Here is an 11,780-nt window from a genome sequence, read left to right as displayed (position 1 = left end):
TTTTTGGTACCCTCTCAAATAATTCATTGTCTAAATCTCTCTTTTTAGGGACTTCAGTCAAAAAAATTATGCCTTTGTCACTGTAATTCATTGGTCTAGTTGTTGATTAGTTGGGTTGAATAAAAATTTCTGTAAAACTGTCATCAGATTAGGTATGATCAATCTAGTAACTTTAAATTTTATAATTGTAATAGAAAAATATATGGAATGTGTGACATTGGAGAGAGTTCTTTCCTAAAAAATCTATTTCTAAAATTCAACTTTGGTTATGAACATTATCAAGAGACTGCAATGCTCTTACCCTTATAACTAGTTTTCCTATTTTTATTTTTATTTTTATAGAGAGACTGGATGATTCTTGTTTGATAGTCATAAGAATCATCTGGTCTCTCCAAAAGATAAAAATAACAGGAAAGCTAGTTATAGGGGTAAGAGCATTGTAGTCTCCTGATAATGTTCATAACCAAAGTTGAATTTTAGAAATAGATTTGTTAGGAAAGCACTCTCTCCAATGTCACACATTCCATATTTTTTCTATTATGTTTCTGTCACAATTTTGATGCCTAGTCATCGGTTCTACAACATTTCTTCCACAAATCCATCTCTATTGCAATAGATAGGTTTAATGGCTAGTCATCATACCCATAGCATAGTCATCACATAAAGGTCTCACGTGTGACGGAGTCTCTATGGTATAGCCATCACAATTGTGATGGTGTATTGACCCATCTGTCCTAAATACATGATAGCTTTATGCATCACAATTGTGACAAAAACCCTTGCCATCACAATTTATGACACCAAAAGTCCCACATCCATCCGATGGGATCCAATTCTTGTACGTGTCACTTGGGCGATGGTTGGATGTCAATTACGGCATCATGTCGTCACAATTTGACCTCAAATGTAGTAGTGGATAACTCCCTCTTTCATCTTTGACTTGTAGCTTTATCTACTCATACCTATGTCCATCCTTTCACAATTTTAGGAACCTCCTAAAGTGTGACCTCCTACATCAATGTGTAATATACTATGATTATAACAATTGATGCAATGTTGCATCTCTTCTCAGCTTTCTTCAGATAGGGGAATGACCCATAACTTACCTCTTAGATGCTCAAATGCATCTTTAGGTAATGCATTAGTGAATATATTAGCTATCTACTCCTTTGTGTTCACATATTTTAGTCTCACTTCTTTGTCTTGTACGAACTCTCTCAAGTAATGATACTTGATTGCAATGTGCTTGGTCTTTGTGTGCATCACAAAATTATTAGATATTTTTATAGCACGTGTTATCACAATATATCACCACAAGTTTAGTAATCTTCTTCATACCTTTCAAAAATTGCTTGATACACACAATGTTTGAAACTTTAATTGTTGCAACAACATACTCGACCTCTATTGTGCATTGAGATATATAGTTTTACTTCTTGCTTGTCCATGAAATCAATTTCTTTCCTAAAAATAAAGTTCCTCCACATGTACTCTTTTTGTCATCAATTTTTTTAACCCAATCAGCATCTATATAAAATTTCAACTCAAACTTGTCATTCTTCTTGTACCATAATCCATAGTATTTTTTTCCTTTCAGATATCTCAATATATTTTTCATAGCCATCATGTAATTCTCCTTAGGATTAGCATAAAATCTTCCAATAATACCAATTTTTAATGCAATTCCAAGTCTTCTTGGAACAACATTTTATAATTTTCCAATCATTGACCTATTCAATGTCTAATTTACTTCAATAGAACCATCATTCTTTGAAAGTTTGTAACTAGTGACTATAGGTGTTCCAACTAGTCTTGAATCTTCCATTCCAAAACTCTTCAATATCTCCTTGTTATACTTTGATTGTGTAATGTAAATATCTTTCTCCATCTAATAAATTTGCAAACCAACAAAGAGTTTAATCTCTCCAAAAATTGGAATCTCAAATTCTTTCTTCATCTCATTAGCAAATGACTTGCATAAAAAATCATGTCCTTCAAATATGATATCATCAAAAACTATTTCAACTAGCAATATATTGTTCTCAGATTCACTTTTCAAGTATAGATTGATATAGTCATTAGCTCTTGCAAAACCAATTCTCACAAAATAAGTGTTTAACATTTCATACTATACTCTAGGGGCTTGTTTCAAACCATATTCCTCTTGTCATGGTCAACAAATCCTTCAAGTTTTTCAATGTAGACTTCTTCTTCCAATATTCCATTCATAAATGAAGATTTTACATCCATTTGGTATACTTTGAATCCTTTGTAAGTAGCATATGCAAGCAATGTTCTTACTCCTTCTAACATTGCAATTGGGGAAAATGTCTCTCCATATTCAACTCCTTCTACTTGTGCATATCCCTTACAAACCAGTATTTCTTTATTCCCGATGACTTCACCTTTCTCATTCAGCTTGTTTATGAATACCCATTTTGTTCCAATCATATTATTGTCCTTTGGCCTTGGGACCAACATCCATGTCTTTTTCTTCTCTATTTGATCCATTTCCTCATTCATTGCTTTAATCCAATCTTCATTCTAGGCCCAAACTCACATAGTAAACATGTATCCTTTTTTAACTCGTTTCTTGTCATGAATCTTGAATCTTTATCTCCAATGATTTGATCTGGTGTATAGTGTCTTCTCACATATTTTTCTAACATATGTTCTAATCTTCTTTCTTTTTGTGGTAATTCACTCAGTCATGCTTGCTCATCTTCTTCAAGTATCTCTGGTTGTAACTCGGCATTTTTTTTTGGTATTCAGTTTCCTCTCTCTAACTTTAGCTTCTTCTCTATATGAATCAACTCATATAGCCTAATGCTTGGAAGCATGTTGATGCTCTGTAGAGTTTTTTGTTGAACCTCAACGATGCTTGGATGTTTATGCTCATTAGCCTCTTTCTCTATTTGAGGTAATGTAATAGGTTCTCCTACATAAAAGTAGACGAATATTTTGTAATTTTTAGTTCTTTCTTGCATTTACCCTCATTCTTTTCTACAAATTCATCAGCTCTAACATTTGCACTTTCCACAATTTTCTTAGTGTTAGAATGCAAATGCTTGTATGCCTTTCTTTTAGTGAAATATTCTAAAAATATGCCTTCATCACTTTTTGCATCAAGTTTTCCTTGCCTTACATCTTTCAATATGTAACACTTTCTTCCAAAAAATTAAAAATAATTGACATTAGGTGCATAGCCATACCAAAGTTCAAAAGGGTTTTTGTTTGTACCTTTCTTAACTTGAACTTGGTTTGGTGTATAAATTATAGTACTTACAGCTTATCTCCAATATTTTTGTGAAACATTATTTTCAATCATCAGTATAATTGCACAGTCCATGATTGATCTATTCCTTCTTTTAGCTATCCCATTTTGTGCTAGAGTCCTTGGTGCAATCATTTGTCTCTTGATTCCTTTATCATTGCAAAATATATTGAGCTCATCTGATATGAATTCACCTCCTCTATTTGATCTCAACCATTACATACTCTTACATATTTCCTTTTCAACTCTAGGCAAATATCACTTAAATATTTGAAATGTGACAAAAAAATTTTAAAGAAATATCATAGTCATCATTCTAGAGAAATCATCAACAAATAGAATAAAGTGATTGTCACTATAATAGCTTTTCACTCCAATAGGACCACATAAATCTATATAAACCAACTCCAAAATATCATCAAAAGAATAGGTTTTTCTCTAGAAACTAAACTTTGTCATTTTTCAAATTGACATTGTTTGCACAACACTTTATCAGGTTTTCTCAATTTTGGTAATCCTCTTACTCTTTTCATCTTACTAATACTTACCAAATTATCAAAATTCACATGGCATAGTCTCTTATGCCATAGCCAAACATCTTTAAATTGTGCAAATAGACAAGTATCTTCAGATGGATCTAGATAGAACAAGTTACCTCTTGTTTTCTCTCCACTTCTAATTAGTTCACTAGTAGCATCATAAATATTTTCCTTCCTATTATGGAATTCAAATTGGTAGCCTGAATTGTTCAACTATGTTACACTTAACAAGATATATTTGAAACCATCAACCCAAACTGTATTGTCACATTTGATCTTATCATTCAATATTATTGATCATTTTCCTTTCACATAATATGGTGCATCATTTCCAAACTTAACACTACTCCCATTATATTTTTCTACTTGTATCACTAGTCATATGATGTCAACAACCACTATCAATTATCTATCTATCATTCTTATTCACATGTGAAATTAAAGAAATTTTCTCACCTTCATCAGATCCATCTTTCATTGCAACATAAACAACTTCCTCATCATTTTCATCAGCATCACTATCAGAACCATCTTCTTTAGTAATGTAACAAGATTTCTTGCCTTTGCCTTTGTTGTCTTTGTTATGTTAGTTGTCTCTATTGTCTCTCCTTCCTTGGTACTTGTTTTCTTTCCTTTCTTCCTTGTCATCTTTTTCAAGACATCTTTTAGTAATATGACCAACTTTTATACATGTAAAATAGATAATAGGGAGTTTACCTTTGTATTTTCGTTTTCCTTTTGGTAGCCTTCTTGCCAACAATGTTTCTAACTCATCAATGTCATCATTTGATTCACTATCACTATCTACATTCTTTTTCTTTTTCTTTCTTTTAGATCCATGAAGGGATAGTTGAGACTTGAAAGAACATTCAATAGTAGAAGGTGTATATTTATCAAAATTTGACAATTCAAATGTAGTGAATCTACCAATTAGACTATCCAAGATCATATCAATACCAAGTATACATCTTAATTCTTGAATTACAAATACTCTAATTGCATAGATAGGAAATAAATTCCTCATTACCTTTCTTATCAATGTATCATCAGATATGTCTACTCCAACTCCTCTAATTGCATTCACAACCTCCTTGATTTGGCCACAATATTGTGCAACAATTTCTCCTTTCATTCTCATGTCATCAAACTTGCCTCTCAAACTTTCTTCTTTATCCCTTACCACATTTTTGTCTCCTCCATGAATTTGTGCTAGCTTATCCCACATTTCATTTGTAGTAGTACAATCCTTTACATCATCAAATTCAGCATAACTTAGGAAAGATGCCAAATCTATCATCATTTGATTGTGACCTTGATTCTCCTTCATTTGTTCAATAGTCATGGACCTATGTACTTCAATATATTCATTATGCAAGTAGTATAATATAGAATCTCAAACTCTTTATAGATGCAATCTCATCAATCTTTGTCATGTTGGGAATTTATCTTTGTTCATATTAGGTACCCCTCTCTTGTACATCTTGATCTTTAGCTTAAGTCCCTTCAAACTTTCCTTACAAGAACCAAAGCTCTGATAGTAATTGTTAGAATATTCAGAATAACTATGAGAGGGTGAATTAGTTATCCTCATGTCCAAATGTACCAATACAACTTTTACTAACTTCAAATGACTTATTCAAACTCATAAAATCACTCGGCCAATACAGAAACTCATCAGCAACTTAACTTATTCACTCATTACTAGTTCTTTGTTCAGTATATGTTGACTAACATAAATAAACAACAGTAAATAGCATGCATCAAAAAAAAACATTCACACATATATGACACTAGTATTTAACATAGAAACCTAATTTGGGAAGAACCATCAAGTAACATGCTACCACTTTTCACTCTTCTAAAGTGAGCTTGGTTAAGAGCTAGCCTTGTTAAAGGTTACAAAACACACTGTTAGCTGTGACCTTGTTAAAGAATTTAATCACCCTATGAGGAATGACCTAGTTAGAGGACTGTGGATCATTCCATTATAATGTCACCTTGATTAAAGGATTTAAAAATTAATATTAGGTCAACCTTGATTAAAGGATTTTGACTACCACAATTGTTAGAAAGTAATAGCTAGGTTTGATCTGTCAAGATACAACTCACTTTACAAATTTAGATTTCCATTTGACTCATTTATTGTTTCATTGACTGGACTTTATTATCATCTCCTTCTTTGATCTTCTTGGAAACCCTTCAAGTAATCACACTTTCCCAATCTTCTCACTTTTCCTCTACTATTGTGTTCTTTATAGGTCCTCCATAAAAATTTCTAGTCAACAATAAACCAACCTTAATAAGCATCTCGTGTGCCTCCTTAAATAGGTAGCTATGATCTTTTTTCACTTAAACATCACCATAGATCTTAGGGTTTGATTAGCTTCATTAAATATGTTCATCATTTTTTCTATCTTCTTTATTGAAAATTCTCATTAAATTCTTTCCTTTGATTGCTTAACAAACACAATTCAAGCATTAAATATGTCATCTAATCAATCTTTATCATCTACATGCTTTGACCTATCTGAAAATATCACTATGTCAGCCTCAAAACTTGATTCTTCACAAACTATTATTTTGTTGACACTCATTCATCAATATGCTCTTTTACTCAGTCAACATTGGGTAGCTCGGTCTCCATTGTTTTGTCTTTCTTAGCTTACACTCACTTGCTCAATCGCTAATACATTTTTCCTTCTTCATCTAACTCAACCATAACTAACATGTTTACCATGGCATCATCTTGAAATAATTGAGAAAGATAATGCAACACTGAAAGATACAATGTTCACTATATCTAATCTCTCTCACAAATTAACAAAACAGATTCTTACACTAGAATCTCATGTTAAATCAGACCTACAACTTAAAGACATGGTTGAATCTCTCTTAGCATCAATCCTAAAACTTAAGCAGTTGTTATCCTCTAATACAACTAGCATTGATAATCTCTCAACAACTTTCAACACTACAACCATAGACCTTACAACCATTAAGGAGAGAGAAACTAAAATTTTTGATAAACACTCATCACTCATATTTGAAATTGAACACAAGGTAAAAACTTTAGCTGCCTTGTGTAACACTACTGCTACAACACCTGTCTTGGGAGTTGAGAAGCTAGTCCAAGGGAAGACAGACGAGGAAGAGACAAGATGTGCTCGAGAACTAAACCTATGGTTCTGTGGTCTCCCTTCCACTTCTGACCCTCTTGTTGTTGGACATTCTTTCCTTGTAGACCAGATTGGCATTTCAAATATTTCACTAGACAGATGGTGGCTAAGCCCAGACGGCACCCTCTTTCTCTAATTTCACTCCCTCTCAAACAAGCTACAAGCCCTTAGAACAAAGAATATTTTATTCTCTCTTGTACCAAAACTTATTTGGATGAATATCTCCCTAAATCATGGTGGCAGAGCTAAAACACTCGAGGGGCCTAGTCACTGAGGCTAGGAATAGCGAGAAGTGGGTTATGATTCATAATCTCAAAGTAGTTATCAGTGATTCCCCCCTAGTGGTTGGGTGTTTAGATAGACTGACAAGACCAAATGAAATGCATACCAAAAATCTAACAAGAGTGGGTCCTCCTTTGACTCTATTCTTCTTAACTGTTGGAATGGAAATGGCTCGCTATGGTCCCTACCTGGCCTATTTAAGGATACAGTTGGCTCATTAGACATCCTTATCATCACAAAGACTCATGAGTCTAAATCATACCCTTTTGGGGTTTGTAGGCTATCAGTGGTTATCCATATGTAGAGACAAGGTTCATAGTTCTAGTGGGGTTTAGGGTTCTAGAGGTGTGGCTTTTCTGATTAGAGATGATCTTTTCAAGGCTACCTTGATCTTCTATATTGATGTCCATACCAAGTTCCTTTGGATATGGATCAGACATACCAGTTGCGCTAGACATCGTCAAAGAGATATCTTCATCGATGCTTGCTACTTCTTGCCTGCCTCTTCTCAGTATGCTATTCATAGTGCAAAGGACGGAGACCCTTTCTTAGACTTAAAAGAATGCATTTCCATGTTTGTGGATAGGGGTGACATCATTATTTTAGGAGACTTTAATGCACAAATCAGAGACTTGCAAACACCTTTACATTACTATGGTTCAGACTAGTCTTTCACTACGAAGGTTGATCCAACCAGCCTTGGGCTCCGATGCACCTCTGAAGATAGTGGTGGGCTTCTATCTAGTTATGGGTGTGTAATGGGCACCCCTGGACGTCCCAAAAAACTAAACCAATTTGTTGAAAGGAATTTTGTCAAACAGTTTGCATTCAACCTCTTATTTCTCTGTTTAATGTTTTAAACCCCTTATAACTCCAAAAATCAAATGTTTATTTGTTTGTTGTGTTTTGTGCATGGAATTGGTATCATACAACATAAACAAGAAAGAAACTACAATAATATGCAAAGTGGAAATGAACTGCTGCTAATAAAATGTTATTTTCAGAATTCATAAAACCAAATACATGGCAGATTTATCAACTCACTAATTACTTCAGCAGTATTGACATAATATTCCAGCCCATGCTTTCGAACTTGCTGCTACAGTGCTTTGTCCTTCAATCAGTCCACTACCTTCGTAATATCATTCCCTCAAAGCGGCATAAGCGTCAAAAAAGTAGTGAAGAAGATATGAGCAAAATACCAAATCTGCCTATAGCTGGAAATGCAACTAAATTGCTTGATAATGAAGCCAATAACAAAGAATTCCAAAGGCCAAACCCTAAGGGAATGATGTCTAGAATGTTACAAGAGAGGATAGACGTCCTCAAATTCCAAGAACGGAGCTGCAACTCATACACCAATTTCTTCTCATATTCAACCTTGCTAATGAAGCCACAAATGCTTCCTTTTATTCTATTTCCAAGGGTCCGCTCAACTCAGATGGGCAATGTGAGATAAAATATGTGTAGTATATAAAACATATATTAAAATACCCCTTATGTCTCCCTTGGGTACACATCCCCATAAAATAAATATTAAAGTAACACTTTAATATTTTACAATTAAATTAGACGTTACTTTAATAAAACTTCAAGCACTAAAATGTATTAGCAATCGGACTCTGAATAATGCGATTGATAGCTCATCTGAAAGCTCTCACCGAGGAGTATCAAATCCAATCACCAAAATTGACCTGCACTGTGTTTTGCTGACTTACAAAAAATAGTAAGTATGCCTAAAACTGAGTAAATCAACTTCATTTTGGCCCAAACTGGAAATGACTAGGCCAAAACACTCCAGGATCCCATTAAACCCTTTGTTAGCCCTCGGGACCATGTAGAACAAGGCTAACGTACACACACTTGGTCAACTACTAAAATGAGGACATTACAGTCCACCCCCCTTAAAATTGCTTGTCCTCAAGCAATCTCAGTCCAGCTTGCTGAATAACCTGCTCACTCTCCCATGTAGAATCTTCCTCTGGCAGGTCTCTCCATCGGACCAAATACTCTTTCACTATCTTGTTTCTAAGCTTCCTCTCTCTAGTGTCCAGAATAGCCTCGGGTACTAACATAAGCTTCCCCTCCTCATCCAAAGGGGGTAAATTTGCAGAAGGCACTACATTCTGACCAATGGCTTTCTTAAGCCTAGACACATGAAACACATTGTGCACTCGATTGCCCTCTGGAAGCTCAAGCTCATAGGCGACTTTGCCCACTTTGTGAATCACCCTGTAGGGACCATAAAATCTAGGTTTCAACTTTTCATCTCCGCTCTTCTTGAGCAATTACTGTCTATATGGTTGTAGCCTCAAATAAACCATATCCCCTACCTCGAAGCTACGCTCTATTCGGTGCTGATCAGCATACAATTTCTGTTGATTCTAGGCCTATTGTATATTCTTTTTTAGCACTTTCAGGATGTCCTGACTATCTTGCAATAATTTTTTGGCTTTGGGCACTCTGTTGTCCCCCAAACTAAATCCATGAAGCTAGGTGCTTCATAACCATAGAGTGCCATGAAAGGAGTCATCTTGATGGACATATGATAAGTGGTGTTATAACAATACTCTCCCATATGCAACCATCTGATCCAAGCCTTTTGTTGTGCAGTTACATAGTTCCTCAAATATCCTTCCACCCATTTATTCACAATCTCTGTTTGCCCATCTATTTGTGGATGATAACTAGTGCTAGGTGTAAGATTTGTACCACACAATCTAAACAACTCTTGCCAAAAAACACTCATAAACTTACTATCCCGGTCGTTGACAATGAATTTGGGCAGCCCATGTAGCCTGAATATCTCTCTAAAGAAAAGATCTGCCACCTATATTGTTGTGTAAGTGGAAAAAATAGCAAAGAAGTGAGCAAACTTTGTCAAGTGGTCCACCACCACATAGATGCAATCTCTTCCCTGCACTTGTGGTAAACTAGTGATGAAGTCCATTGAAACACCTTCCCATTTCCTATCAGGAATGGGCAAGGGCTATAATAAACCTACAAGAAATGTGTGTTCTCCCTTATTCTGTTGACAAACCACACACTCCCTGACATACTTCTGAACATCATCCTTGAGCCCTTTCCATGAAAACCGCTCTCAAATTTGCCTATAGGTCTTGAAGACCCCCGAATGTCCAGCTGTGGGTGCATCATGAAATGCCTTCAATATCGCCTCTCTCAAATGTGATGATGGAATCAAATAAACCCTATCCTGAACTCTGATCAATCTATCTATCACCTCATAGTGATCATCCTGTATGGTACCTGAAATCAATCTAGAAGCCCAAGCATCTCCGACATACTCTGCTATAATCTGATCTCTCCAATCTCCTGAAATCTCTGTTAAAGCACATAAGTGAGGTCTCTGAGATAAGGCATCAGCCACCACATTTTTCTTACCTTTGAAAAACTCTATGTCAAAGTCATAAGCCTATAATTTAGTCACCCATTTTTGTTTCCGGTCATTAAGATCACGCTGGCTCATGAAGTATTTAATACTATTGTGATCAGTCTTGATCACAAAATGTCCACATACCAAATATGATCAAAATTTGGCCAATGCATGCATTATGGCCAACATCTCCTGGTCATAGACAGAATAACTCTTCTCAACTCCCCCGAGCATCCTACTCTCGAATGCAATGGGATTCTTCTCCTGCATCAATACTACTCCAATCCCAGCACGTGATGCATCACAATGAAGCTCAAAAGACTTCGTGAAATTCGGTAGAGCTAGAATTGGACATGAAGACATTACCTGCTTGAAATGCTCAAAACACCTCTGTGCTGCACCTGTCCATATGAAGGCTCCTTTCCTAGTAAGATTTGTCAAGGGTGTAGCAATCTGTGAGAATCCCTTAACAAACCTCCTATAAAAACCATATAAACCAAAGAATCCCTTAAGCTGTGTAAGGTTTGTGAGAGTAGGCCACTCTACAATAGCTCTAATCTTTTCGGGATCAACCCAAATGCCATTTGTACTAATGATATGCCCAAGGTAAAGGAGCTCAGTCATGCCAAACTCACATTTAGATTCCTTGGCATACAATGACTCTCTCTCCAGAATAGATAACACCTCCTCCAGATGATGTAAGTGCTCCTCCTAGGTCTTACTGAAGACCAAGATGTCATCAAAAAAGATCAAGACAAATCTCCTCAGTTGCTTCCTGAATACTTGGTTCATACAACCTTGAAATGTAGCAGGTGCATTGGTTAGACCAAATGGCATAACCATGAACTCAAAGTGGCCATAGTGACATTGAAAGGTTGTTTTCTCAATGTCCTTTGCTCTCATCCTGATCTGATGGTATCCGGATCACAAATCAATTTTGGTGAAGAAGCATGCCCCATGCAACTCATCAATCAGCTCATCAATCCTAGGAATGGGATACCTATTTTTAATTTTTTTCTTATTCAGTGCCTGGTAATCGATGCACATGCACATCATCCCATTCTTCTTCTTTACCAATACTACTGCTGAAGCAAAGGGGCTCTTACTGGGCCTGA

This window comes from Cupressus sempervirens, chromosome 11 (assembly GCF_028749045.1).
Source record: "Cupressus sempervirens isolate cs-2001-9-10 chromosome 11, ASM2874904v1, whole genome shotgun sequence".
NCBI lineage: Eukaryota > Viridiplantae > Streptophyta > Pinopsida > Cupressales > Cupressaceae > Cupressus > Cupressus sempervirens.
Note: the sequence above shows the minus strand (reverse complement) of the source record.